Source organism: Aotus nancymaae, unplaced genomic scaffold, assembly GCF_030222135.1.
Source record: "Aotus nancymaae isolate 86718 unplaced genomic scaffold, 86718_ANA_hifiasm-v0.15.2.pri h1tg000043l, whole genome shotgun sequence".
Taxonomy (NCBI): domain Eukaryota; kingdom Metazoa; phylum Chordata; class Mammalia; order Primates; family Aotidae; genus Aotus; species Aotus nancymaae.
Window position 1 is genome coordinate 5,978,092 of NW_026988457.1, and position 13,608 is coordinate 5,991,699.

A 13,608-nucleotide genomic window follows, 5' to 3' on the forward strand; every position below is an offset into this window, starting at 1 on the left:
GCTTTATTGCCCAGGCTAGAATGCAGTCTAAAAATGGGAATTGAAAACCTCTTTTATGCCAATAATTGTGCTTAACAATGGAGACAGGAAGGAAAAAGGGAAGAAAATAACAAACAAGCAGCCAACCAATATTTCATTTAAACCTATGAAATGCTATGCAATTACTGAGGAGTGATTTACTTCCAATTATGTAGTCACTTTTGGAATAGGTGTGATATGGTACTGATAAGAATGTGTGTTTTGTGTGTTTGAAGTGGAGAGTTCTATAAATGTTTATTAAGTTTACTTGTTCCAGGTCTGAGTTCAAGTCCTGGATGTCCTTGTTAATTTTCTATCTTGTTGATCAGTCTAATATTGATAATGTGATGTTACAGTCTCCCACTATTATTGTGTGGAAGGCTAAGTCTCTTTATAAGTCATTAAGAACTTGTCTTATGTATCTGGGTGCTCCTGTATTGGGTACGTGTATATATAGGATCGTTAGCTCTTTTTGTTGCATTGATCCTTTTACCATTATGTAATGACCTTCTTTGCCTCTTTTGATCTTTGTTGCTTTAAAGTCTATTTCATCAGAGGTGAGAATTGCAACTCCTGCTTTTTATTTATTTATTTATTTTTGCTCTCTGTTTGGTTGGTAAATCTTCCTCCGTCCCTTTGTTTTGAGTCTTTGTGTATCGTTGCATGTGAGATGGGTCTGGATACAGCATACTGATGGGTTTTGGCTTTTTATCCAGTTAATAATATATATGAGTTTAATACTGCCATTTAATGCTAGCTGGCTGTTTTGCCTATTAGTTGATGTAAGTTCTTCATTATGTTAATGCTGTTTACTTTTTGATATATTTTTGGAAAGGCTGATACTGGTTGTTCCTTTATATGTGTAGTGCTTCTTTCAGAAGCTCTTGTAAAGCAGACCTGGTGATGGTGAAATCTCTAAGTACTTGCTTGCTCGCAAAAGATTTTATTTTTCCTTCGCTTGTGAAGCTTAGTTTGGCTGGATATGAAATTCTGGGTTCAAAGTTCTTTTCTTTAAGGTTGTTGAATATTGGCCCCCACTCTTTTCTGGCTTGTAGGGTTTCTGCTGAGAGATCTGCTGTAAGTCTGATGGGCTTCCCTTTGTGGGTAACCTGACCTTTCTCTCTGGCTGCTCTTAGTATTTTCTCCTTCATTTCAACCCTAATGAATCTGACGATTATGTGCCTTGGGGTTGGTCTTCTTGAGGAATATCTTTGTGGTCTCTGTATTGCCTGGAGTTGAATATTGTCCTGCCTTACTAGGTTGGGAAAGTTTTCCTGAATAATCTCCTGAAGAGTATTTTCCAACTTGGATTCATTCTCTTCGTCACATTCAGGTACACCTATCAAACGTAGATTAGGTCTTTTCACATAGTCCCATATTTCTTGGAGACTTTGCTCATTCCTTTTTATTCTTTTTTCCATAATCTTGACTTCTCGTTTTATTTCATTAAGGTGGTCTTCGAACTCTGATATCCTTTCTTCTGCTTGATCAATTCGACTGTTAAAACTTGTGCATACTTTGTGAAGTTCTCGTGTTGTGTTTTTCAGCTCCATTAATTCACTTATATTCCTCTCTAAATTGTCTATTCTCGTTAGGATTTCGTCAAACCTTTTTTCAAAATTCTTAGCTTCTTTGCATTGGGTTAGAACAAGTTCTTTTAATTCACAGAAGTTTCTTATCATCCACCTTCTGAAGCCTACTTCTGTTAATGGAACGTACTCGTTCTTCATCAGGGCTTGTTCCATTGCTGATGAGGAACTGTGATCTCCTGTAGAGGGAGAGGCATTCTGATTTTGGGTATTCTCAGCCTTTTTACGCTGGTTTCTTCCCATCATTGTAAATTTATCCACCTGTCGTCTTTGTGATTACCGACTTTCAAATTATGTCTCTGAGTGGACGTCCAACTTGTTGATTCCCAGCGCCGAAATCTGAGCAATCCACTGCACCGGTCAAAACAGCGGTGTTAAGATTGATGGTGCTTTTCTGCCCGGGACTCTCTGGTTTAGTTCCCTTCTTGAGTCCGTCCTTCAATCAGCTGAATAGGCGACTCTGTCTTCCCGGAGCTCCAAACAACATCAGCCAAAAGGGGACCCAGTCCTGCTCACTCTGCACCAAGAACTGCCGCGCCGGCCACAAGAGTCGTGCTGGCGACCCATGGAGCTCCTCCGCTGGGAATCTCCTGGTCCGTGAGCAACAATAATTCATCTGAAAGTGTCTAGGCTATATATTAAATTTATGACACACAAGGTAAACATGTAGAAGCTATTCTATTTAAAATGCATTTGATCTTTCAGAGCTCAGTATATAACTTTACTATTAGTCATTTAATCAAAAAATTTTAGAAACATTCCTGACAGTTACTCCTTTTCACCCCCATATGTAACAATTCTGTAACTCTTATTTAAATATCTCCTCTTAGTTCCACTGTCTTTGAAAAGGCTCATGCCACCTCATGACCAGACATTCTAACTTCTCTCTCAGCTTTATCACTGTTTGTTCCGATCCATCCTCCATCCACATGACTTCTGAGTTATAATTTTTCTAAAACAAATCACATCATGTGAATACAATGGTGCAAGAGATTTTTCATCCTGGCCCCTACCTAGTTTTCCAGTCATTTCTAACAATTCCTCCAACCCTCATGCTGTGCCTGTTTGAGCAGATGTTCACAGTTGCCTACTGAACACCTCATCTTTCTTTTTTTCTGATTCTTTTTTTTTTTTTTTGAGATGGAGTTTCGCTCTTGTTACCCAGGCTGGAGTGCAATGGCGCGATCTCGGCTCACCGCAACCTCCACCTCCTGGGTTCAAGCAGTTCTCCTGCCTCAGTCTCCCGAGTAGCTGGGACTACAGGTGCATGCCACCATGCCCAGCTAATTTTTGTATTTTTAGTAGAGATGGAGTTTCACCATGTTGACCAGATGGTCTCGATCTCTTGACCTTGTGATCCACCCACCTTGGCTTTTCTGATTCTTAGAACTTGAATTTACTTCAGGACATTGTCATTCTTACCATCATGTTTATGGCCTTACTGTGAGAGCTTTACATATATGTATATCACTTAGGATCCAACTCAAATGTACTGCTTTATAGATATATTCACAACTTTATAACTTTAGGTTATATCTCCTGATGCTTCTACCAGTAGGAGATATAATCTAAAATGAATATTCACAATTCTGGCTTCATTCTGAGAGAAATGCTGCTTCATTTCTAGGACTGTTTGGAATCTAAACCTTACCTGAAATTGTTCATAGGTCCACCTGATTTAGGTACTCTTCCTTTAGAAAAGTCTGAAAAAAATTATGATGTCATAGACAGAAAATAATATTTAAAAGAACTGCTTTTATACCAACAAATAAATAATATATATTGTTAGCTTAAGCATACATATGCACATGTATATACACATATCTGTACATACAGCCTGTGTAGTTTGTTTTTCTTTCTGAGATGGTGTTTTGCTCTTGTTTCCCAGGCTGGAGTGCAGTGGCGCAATCTCAGCTCAGTGCAACCTCTGCCTCCTGGGTTCAAGTGATTCTCCTGCCTCAGCCTCCCTAGTAGCTGGAATTACAGGCATGCAAGCACCACCATGCCAGGCTAATTTTTTTGTCTTATTAGTAGAGATGGGGTTTCGCCATGTTGGCCAGGTTGGTCTCGAACTCTTGACCTCAGGTGTTCTGCAGGCCTTGGCCTCCCATGGTGCTGGGATTACAGGCATAAGCCATCACGAGGGGCCTAATATGTATTTTCATAGCAAAATTCCTATGCTGCTTGAAGCAGCTAGAATTTGAAACTTTGGGGAAGGGTGTCATAATATCAGTGCATGCCAATATTGCTTTATTCTTGCTCTAATGGCTATGGTTTTCAATTTTCTTAAATAAAGCATTTTATAAAAATGTGTGTTTATAAATGTGAATTACTGTTAAATTAGCTTTCTTTTATTAGAGGAACCAGGCTAATTGTAGGCCATAAAATAAGTCATGCTCTGATTTGAATAGTTGCTGTTTTATTCAGATTAAGAAACACTGTTTAGAATGCATCTAGTTTTACCAATGAAATGCTACATAGAAATTGCAGGAACTTTGTTTGTTATAAAAATTAATAGCAATATTATGAGTAAATTTCAAGTTACTAATTACTCTTAAAAATACCTTAAAATAGAGGTGTCCTCAGACTGATTAATAGACTGCCTTTTGAAACTTTCTAATGATTAATATTCAAAAGCATCATAAGAAAGGACGTGACAATTCAAAATTCCCTCTATAGGTAAGTGGTTCCTACAAGATGTAATCATTCCTGGCCAGGTGCGGTGGCTGACGCCTGTAATCCCAGCACTTTGGGAGGCTGAGGTGGGCGGATCACAAGGTCAAGAGATCGAGACCATCTGGCCAACATGGGGAAATCCTGTCTCTACAAAAAATACAAAAATTAGCCGGGTGTGGTGGCACATGCCTGTGGTCCCAGCTACTCGGGAGGCTGAGGCAGAAGAATCGCTTGAACCCAAGAGGCGGAGGTTGCAGTGAGTCGAGATAGCACCACTGCACTCCAGGCTGGAGACAGACCCAGACTATGTCTAAAAAAAAAAAAAAAAAAAAAGATGTAATCATTCCTAAATTGGAAAGTAAGAGGGATGTAGAACTATTAGGACGTTCATAAGTATCAGAGGCATAAGAAAAGAGTACAAGGGATAGAAGGAAAGGCAATAGATTCTGTTAAAAGTCACCACTAATTCTTGTACTTTCACTTGTATAATCACATTGTTTGTATAAAAGCCTTTCATATTTCATAGGATTGTAACTACTGGCTGTAAAACATATTGTGCATCTCTGAAAATAGATGAAACTAAAGGGATTTTGAGCCCTTTCATTCCTGGAATGGAACAGAGAATTGATTTCCATATAACGGATGATTGTGGAAATAAATTATTAATGGTCAGACGTGCTTTGCTTTTAATCTCTGAGTATCACTTGTGGCCAAAGTATTGTTTATAGAAAAAACTTGGTTAATCTTCAAATGTGAAAAATATGAATAAATGTATTTTCTTATATTACACATTTTTCTAAAACGAAAACAAGCAAAATCCTATTAACCTGTTATCCAGAGTGACAGTCTTTCAGATAATCATTTATCAGTTGTTGGAGACTCCAGGGTACTAAAAGGCAGGGGACATTTGCATTAGTGACATTCAAAATAGCCTCCTCAGCCTCCTGTCAGTCAAATGTTTCAGTTTTTACCTGCATCAAAGATTTCCTTCAAGCGTCAAGCAAGTAGCAAGCCATAATACTACATGATTTGAATTTTGAGTCAAAACCATTTCTTCTCTGAGAAGATTTGAATGAAATGTTACAAGGTTTAAGCAGAGTCAGTCAGCCAGGGAGTACAGGCTGAATCCGGACCGTGGAAGTGTCCTGTTGACCTGCATGGTGTCATTGATTTTCTCAGGGAATTAGATATAAAAATCCAGACTGGGGCTTTTCTCACAACACTTGAAGAACCAGTGGGCCAGTATCCTGCTTGGGGGCCCACCTGCTTCTGGTGAGAAGAAACCTCCTGTGTTCTCTTCTTGTTTATTCTCTCAAAGCTTAGATCATGCCCTTGCCTGCTCAGCCCCTGCTGGCATTTCAGGTTGTAATTGCTGTGGAGGGAGAGGTGGGGGTATGTTCTTTCTAAACATAGATTATTGAATTTCCAGTCAGAACCTACTACTCATGACTGGGTTTCTGAGGAGGGCTGGTTTGATTTGGGGAAATTTCGTACTATTGTGTCTTAAAAACTCCACATCAGCCTGTAATCCCAACACTTTGAGAGACAAAGGCAGGCAGATCACTTGAGGTCAGGAGTTTGAGACCGCCCTGGCCAACATGGTGAAACCCTGTCTCTACTACAAATACAAAAATTAGCCAGGGATGGTGGCACGTGTGCCTGTAAATCCCAGCTATTTGGGAGGCTGAGGCAGGAATATTGCCTAACCCTGGGAGGCAGTGAGCTGAAACAAAGGCACTGCACTCTAGCCTGGGCAACAGCATGAGACTCTGTCTCAAAAACAAAAATAATGGAAACAAAAACAAAAAACATTCCACATCAGAAGAACCCCTCCTGTTTTTGAAAGGGATCATTACCAAGGTGGTAAATTAGCCACACCCTTGGCCTTTCCATGTTTTCTTCTGGTTACTTGCTGTTTTGTTTCTTAATTGGCTCCTCAGTTACACGACCTCCACCATGTTTTGCTGCTATTTGGAAAATGCCTTCTCAGCCCCCGGCTGTGACTTGTCATGCTAGGATCTTGCTTTCTTTATGCTCCTCTCTGCAGTTTATCCTATGCTTTTATTTCTCTGTCCAAGTCTTGGGATGATCCCTTCTTTCTATGCACAACACATATAATGGCTTTGAATTAATACATGGGGCAGGAATGCCAGAGATTCTAGAGTCCACTCAACCAAGACACATCATTGTCTGGTTTCAGCTCTATCGCATCTTTCAAACTGGTCCCTCAAAGTTCATCAAGTCTGGCAACTTCTTCTCAGCCTTTCCACCATGTTGAGCTGTATGACTTAGTGCATGTTGATCCACTTTTCTGAAGCTTCGTTTTCTCATCTGTGAAGTGAAAATGAAAATAATCTAGCTCCTAGGCTTGTTATGAAGATTTAATGTGGATGTGTATGGAGGCCCTCCTGACAAGACTTCCATGGACTAGGTACTCCATAAAAGTAGTGACTGTCATGCTTACTGATACTACCATGATTGTTGCTGCCAATCAATGTGGTAGTATTAGGTGCTGTGTTATTTTCTTCTATCCTTTATGTTCACTAAATATGGAGATTCCCCAGGTTCAACTATTAGTTCAATTTCTTTTCTGTCTACAGTGACGGAGAAATGTATCCAAATTCCCAGGCTCACTCATTACCTCTATGTCGATGGATATGAATCTACATCTCCCAAATAATATTTCCATATTCTCAGTTTCCTGCTGAGTATTTGCATGCAACAAGTCTCATTACTTTCTCCATGCCTCAGTAAATTTCTCTTCTGGTTTGTCCTATTCCTGTTAATAAAAAATTTACTATTTCTATAACTCAGTCAAACCCCACATTTATTCATCTGTTTGTTCAATATGAATTCAGCCCTGACAGTTCTAGGCACCATGATAGATGTTAGGGATATAAAGACGATTCTCAAGGAACTTGACAACATAATGCAATGATCCTCCAGCTGTGTGACGAGTCAGAAAGGCTTCAGTGTTTTTAAAAAAGGCATATACCCACACTTCATTCTAGATATACTGAATTAGAATCCTCAGGAGCAAGGCCTGGGAATCTCTGTCTCTAAAAAGCTCTTGAGGGTGTCTTGATATTAAGCACGGCATAGAGCCACATATGTCTAAACAGAAAAAATAATTGACTACAAATCTATGTAGAAATAGCAATATTAGGTATCTGTAGAAGATGTTAAAAGCATAAGAGAAAAACTATCTGAGCCTGCCTGGAGGCCTCAAGGGAGGTATACTGGAGGAACTACAGTATGGGATGAGTGGAGAGTAGAAAGGAAGAGAAGGAAAAGGGAACATCATATACTAACAGATGGAAATATCAGCAAGCTGGAGTTTCCTGGAAACCACAAGTCATTCAGTATTACTGGTGGGTAAGAGTCAGGAACCATGATGTGTCAAGGTGTGAGGCACAGCCTAAGTGAATATATGCAGCAGTTACGTCGGCCCAGTGGTGGTGGAATTGAGACTGACTTGGTTGAAAATCCTTGCACCATCACTTGTTAGATAATTTTAAATCTCTACTCCTCAGTTTCTTTATTTCTTTTTTGAGATAAAGTTTCTCTCTTGTCTAGGCTGGAGTGCAGTGGGGCGATCTTGGCTCACTGCAACCTCCGTCTCCTGGGTTCAAGCGATTCCCCTGCCTCAGCCTCCCCAGTAGCTGGGACTACAGGCATGTGCCACCACACCCGGCTAATTTTTTGTGTTTTAGTAGAGATGGGTTTTAACCATGTTGGCCAGGATGGTCTCGATCTCCTGACCTTGTGATCCACCCACCTCAGCCTCCCAAAGTGCTGGGATTACAGGTGTAAGCCACCGTGCCCGGCCTATTTCGGTAAGGGGTGTAAATATCTTGTAGGATTGTTAGGAGGCTAAAATAACGCAGGTGAAGTGCTTAGAATGTGGTATTCAATATGGTGAGGTATGACTAGAGCCGGGGCAGGCAGTGTGTACATAGTGCTAGAGCAGGTGGACTCTGGGGTTAGTCTCTGGGTGGAATCTCAGTCAATTCTTACTAATTGTGAATCTTTTGGCAGGTTTCTTTACTTTTAATAACTCACTCACCATATCTTATTTGTGTCTATTCACACAATTCATCTTCCTAAATCCAGATGTCACCATTGAATTCAGCAAGTATTTACTAAGCTTTTCCTATAGGCAAGAAAATATGTCATTCCTCCCGTGGCTTCTTGTGTATGCATAAAGGCAAACTCATTAAAAGATGCCATTTAAACATCTTCCAACATTTGCCCCAAATGTTCTTCCCAGTATTCTCTCCCACCCCTCCGTTATTTATATTTTTTACCATGAGAAATTCCTGCTCTGTGTTTTGACACCTTTGGTTTTTGCTAATTACAGTCCCCTAAACCAAGAATATCCTCTCTTGAGATGGCTTTTGTAACCCTACCTATGTGTCCTTCAAAACCCAGCTCGAAAACTAGATCCTCCATGAAGCCTTCCCAAGTCAGTCAAACTGTAATTGAACTTGAGCCTCTATAAAGACGTTTGAACCTCCATTAAGGCATTTATCACTTACTGCTTTCATGAGAGTTATTTGCACATATTCCATAAGCTCCTTGAGAACAGAGTCTGTGTCTAATTCGTCTTGAACCTGCTTCACGGTACGCATAAACTGATTTACTCATTGACAGTACTCAAGGGTGGCCCTTCTGTAGAAGAACATCATAATTAAACTCTGAAGTTTTCTACAGCTGACTAGAATTCTTATCTGTATTTCACTCTTTTCTCTGATCCTTACTCTCTTCTCTTGCTCATTATTGCAATATATTTTAAAATGAAATCTTTACAGTTTTCAGAGAAAAGGTACTATTTAGATATCTCCTAATTAAATATGTATTATTTTGAATTCTTACAGAAGAAAGGTGATTGAGAGAATATTATTACTATTGTGGTAGCAGGCAGTTATAAATAGTAACAACAACAAAATATTAAAACAAGCAAAATTACGAGAGCAACTCTGAACAAAAGGTAATTATAGCACAAGGGATTTAAAAGCTCCAGGTTCTGACTTTTTTGCAGGGAGTTTGATACAAAGGGCATATTACAGCTGACAGAGAACAATGTGTACATCTGAAGAAAGATGACTTTAGATAATTGAAAAGTAGACTTTTCTTTTAATCCCAGAGAGAGCAACATAGTTATGCGAATTTCACCAAAATGAATAAGTAACATAAAGTGTAGCAGCCATTTAAGCAGAAAAATTCCTTTTGGTATAGTGCCTAGACTTCTGCACAGAAATATTGTTGAAAATGATCATAGATTCATTATAGATTCAGCGATTTCTTCCTCTGGAAATCCATTACCAATGATACTGAAATGCCAAACTTCTTTATCACATACATAAGCAAATATAGGGCTCAAGTTAACTTGAATCCATTAGAGATTCTGCAGGTTAAAATGTAAATATAAAGCATACAAGAAGACGTGTGTAGACTCTGTGCAGGTACTGCATCATTTTATATGAGGAACTTGAGCATCCATGGATTTTGAGATTTGCAGTTCTGGAATCAATTCCTCGTGAATACAGAGGGACAACTCTGTATACCTTTTATGTACTCTGCTATTAGTAATTGTCTTGTTTTCTCTTTGACTTACTATTTAACACACATACTGCTAATTTATTGCCAAAATCTCTTCTATAGGAGTAAATCTCATTTCAGTATTTACAAGCATATCAGGTATTAATTTTCTCTTCTTGAGGACAGTCATCCTCTTGCTTCTGCCTGTACTGGTGGCTTTCCAAGCTTGTTTTGTCTCTATTGCCTGGGTCATCCTCTTGCTTTGCTCCACTATGGGATCTCCTGTGTTCAAGGTCTGTCTCTCACAGGCCATAGATTAGTCATATTTCAAACATCAAGATGATAATAATGTCAGTGACAAGAGAAACCAAGCCCCGAAGGAATAAAGGCCCTGTGTTTTTACCTACAGGATATTTAATCACATTTTGTGTTTTAAAATTTTAATTGGTCTCTCATGCCATTTCACTTAAAATAAATTTTCCTTTTAAATGTCTGTGAATGAGTATTTTCAGTTTTAAGTATTACCTTTTAAGAAGGTAGCAAGGGCAATTGAAGATGTGTTAAATATATAGCACAGTTAAATCATACAGAATAGAGTGCTTTTTTGTTTTTAGATTTTTAGTTGCTTATATAAAAGTCTAAGTAAAATAGATGGTTTGTAATATGCTCAAGTGGAACAATTTATATTTTATGATTTTGAAGATTAACAAGGTAAAATCCGCAAAGTTCAGATATGCAGTTAACTCTCTGTAATTAGCCATCCCAAACAGAATCTCAGCCAAGATTTTTTCAATATTAACTAGCTGATTCTAACTTTATATGAAAATGCAGAGGACAAAAACTGGCAAAGATGATCTTGAATAAGAGAAAACGTCAAACTACCAGAAACCAAGACCTATTATAAGGCTATAGTAATCAAGACAGTGTGTTATCTGTGCACAGATAGACAGACTGATGGAGAAAACATGGAGTTCAGCAACAAATCCACATATATAAGGTCACATGATTTATGACAAGATGACCCTAGAGTACAGTGGATAAAGGTCGTTTTAATAAACAGTGCTGTTGTAACTGGATATCCACATGGGAAAAAAAATGTGTCTTGACCATTTAGACATTTTTTTGGTATGGTGGCATACAAAAAAAATAAATCCCAGTGGATTTAAAATCTAAATGTGAGAGCAAAACAATAAAACTTAAAGAAAAACTCACAGAAGAACATCTTCAAGACTTTGGAGTAGGTAAAGATTTTTAAAAACAGTGTAAGCTGAACTTTATTAAAATTAAGAACTTCTATTTATCAAAAGACACCATTAACAGAGATTAAAGCCAAGCCACATGTAGGAAAAAGATATTTTAAAATACATGTATGAAAAGGAAACAAATCAATAAGACAAAGATAAACAACTAATAAAAATAGGCAAAAATATTTGAATAGGTGCTTTACAAAAGATTATTCTAATTGTTAACAAGTATAAAAGATGCCCAACATCATTAATCATTAGGGAAATTAAAATCATAATGAGGCTGGGCACGGTGGCTCACACCTGTAATCCCAGCACTTTGGGAGGCCAAGGCTGGCAGATCACGAGGTCAGGAAATCGAGACCATCCTGGACAACATGGTGAAATCCCATCTCTACTAAAAATACAAAACTTAGCCAAGTGTGGTGGTGGGTGCCTGTAGTTCCAGCTACTCAGGAGGCTGAGGCAGGAGAATGGCTTGAACCTGGGAGGCAGAGGTTCTGGTGAAAGAGTGAGACTCTCTTAAAAAAAAAAAATCATAACCAGATTCTTCTATAAACCTACCAGAATGACTAAAATTTAAAAAGGTTGTTGGTTGGTGAAGATGTGGAAAAATTGGAATCTTTTTGCATTGCTGGTGGGAAGGTAAAGTGGGTGCAGCCGCTGTGGAAAACAGTATGGCAGTTACTCAAAAAATTAGAATTACTATATGATTGCCGGGCGTGGTAGCTCACTCCTGTAATCCCAGTACTTTGAGAGGCTGAGGCAGGTGGATTGCCTGAGCTAAGGAATTCAAGACCAGCCTGGGCAACATGGTGAAATCCTGTCTCTACCAAAAATACTAAAAAATTAGCTGGGTCTGGTGGCGCATGCCTGTAATCCTAGCTACTTGGGAGGCTGAGGTGGGAGGATCGCTTGAACTCAGGAGGCAGAGGTTGCAGTGAGCCAAGATCACATCACTGAATTCCAGCTTGGACAACAGAATGGGACTGCATCTCAAATAAAAAAAAAAAGAGCTAAGATATTTGAGGACCAGAGTCATTAAACATTAGTGATTGCAGCTGTAGTTTACCAACCCTGAGGACTTTACTTGTTCTGTATCAGTTTCTCATATTGCATATATTCAAGAGTCTGGAGTGAAATTGCTAGATAAAATACAAGGCACTGGTTACATTTGAATTTCAGATAAACACTGATTTTTTTTTTTCTTATATGAGTATGTCCCCAGCAATATTTATTACGATTACAAATATTGCCGGGGACATATTCATACAAGAAAAAAAGCATTTGTAATAAATTTTGCCATAGACATACTCATATGAAAAAGCTATCTGAAATTCAAATTTAACTGTACTTCCTGGACCCACCACACTATTTCTCCTTCCTCAGAACCCCCAGTTACATTGAAGCACATGTTTTCAGACTCTACCATCAACCATCCCTCCTTATTGAAGTTGTCTGTCATGCTTGTGGTCACTCCTGCCAAATCACTGATAATTCTATCACTTGGTTCTTCTCTTTCTTCCTCTCAGTACTTATTTCCATTATCATTCCTTATGATTATGTTATCTACATAGACCACAATTCAATATCCCTCCTTCTGATTTCCTTTACCTTCTCATTTCAAACACTTCCTCCACTTCAATTCAAAAAGAAGCAGAAAGAAGATGACGAATTTTTGCAATATTAAATAGGGTGGCCTGGCACGGTGGGTCACGCCTGTAATCTCAGCACTTTGAGAGGCCGAGGCAGGTGGATTGCCTGAGGTCGGGAGTTCGAGACCAGCCTAACCAACATGGGGAAACCACCGTCTCTACTAAAAATAAATAATTAGCTAGGCGTGGTCCACATGTCTGTAATCCCAGCTACTCGGGAGGCTGAAGTAGGAGAATCGCTTGAACCTGGGAGGTGGAGGTTGAGGTGAGTCAAGATCGTGCCATCGCACTCCAGCCTGGGCAACAAGAGCGAAACTCAGTCTCAAAAAAAAAAAAGAGAAAATAATAATAGGGTGGTTAGGGAAGCCATGTGAGAAGATAATACTTGAGCCAGCATCCTGAAGGAGATGAGGGGCCCAAGTTTGCTGACTCTGGAGAAACACAGTCCAGGAAGAGGAAACAGTAATTGCAAAGGCCCTGAGGCAGAAACCTTTCAGGCTTATTTTAGAAAGTTTCTTGAGACCAGGGATTAAATCTTACACTTGGTGGTATTATTCATTGTGCTCAATAATACTTTACCTGCAGCAGTAATTCATATAATATGATGACTCATAGAAGAGCATGATAAATTCTTGATTAATAAATGATTAAGAGGCACCTTGGTGAAAGGTTATTAAGTATTTAGAAATCATTTTCTGCCTGTAAGACCTTGCAATCAAATGACAGGATTTAGGGTTCTCAACAATGCATAAAAGTATAAATTAAATAAGGAATTAATATCATGTATAACGAGTAAATCGCATTTAGAGAGGCACAATATGAAGAGAACTTCAAAAGTTGCATATAAGCTTCATATGCAGAATATTTTTCTGAGGCGTTCAGATT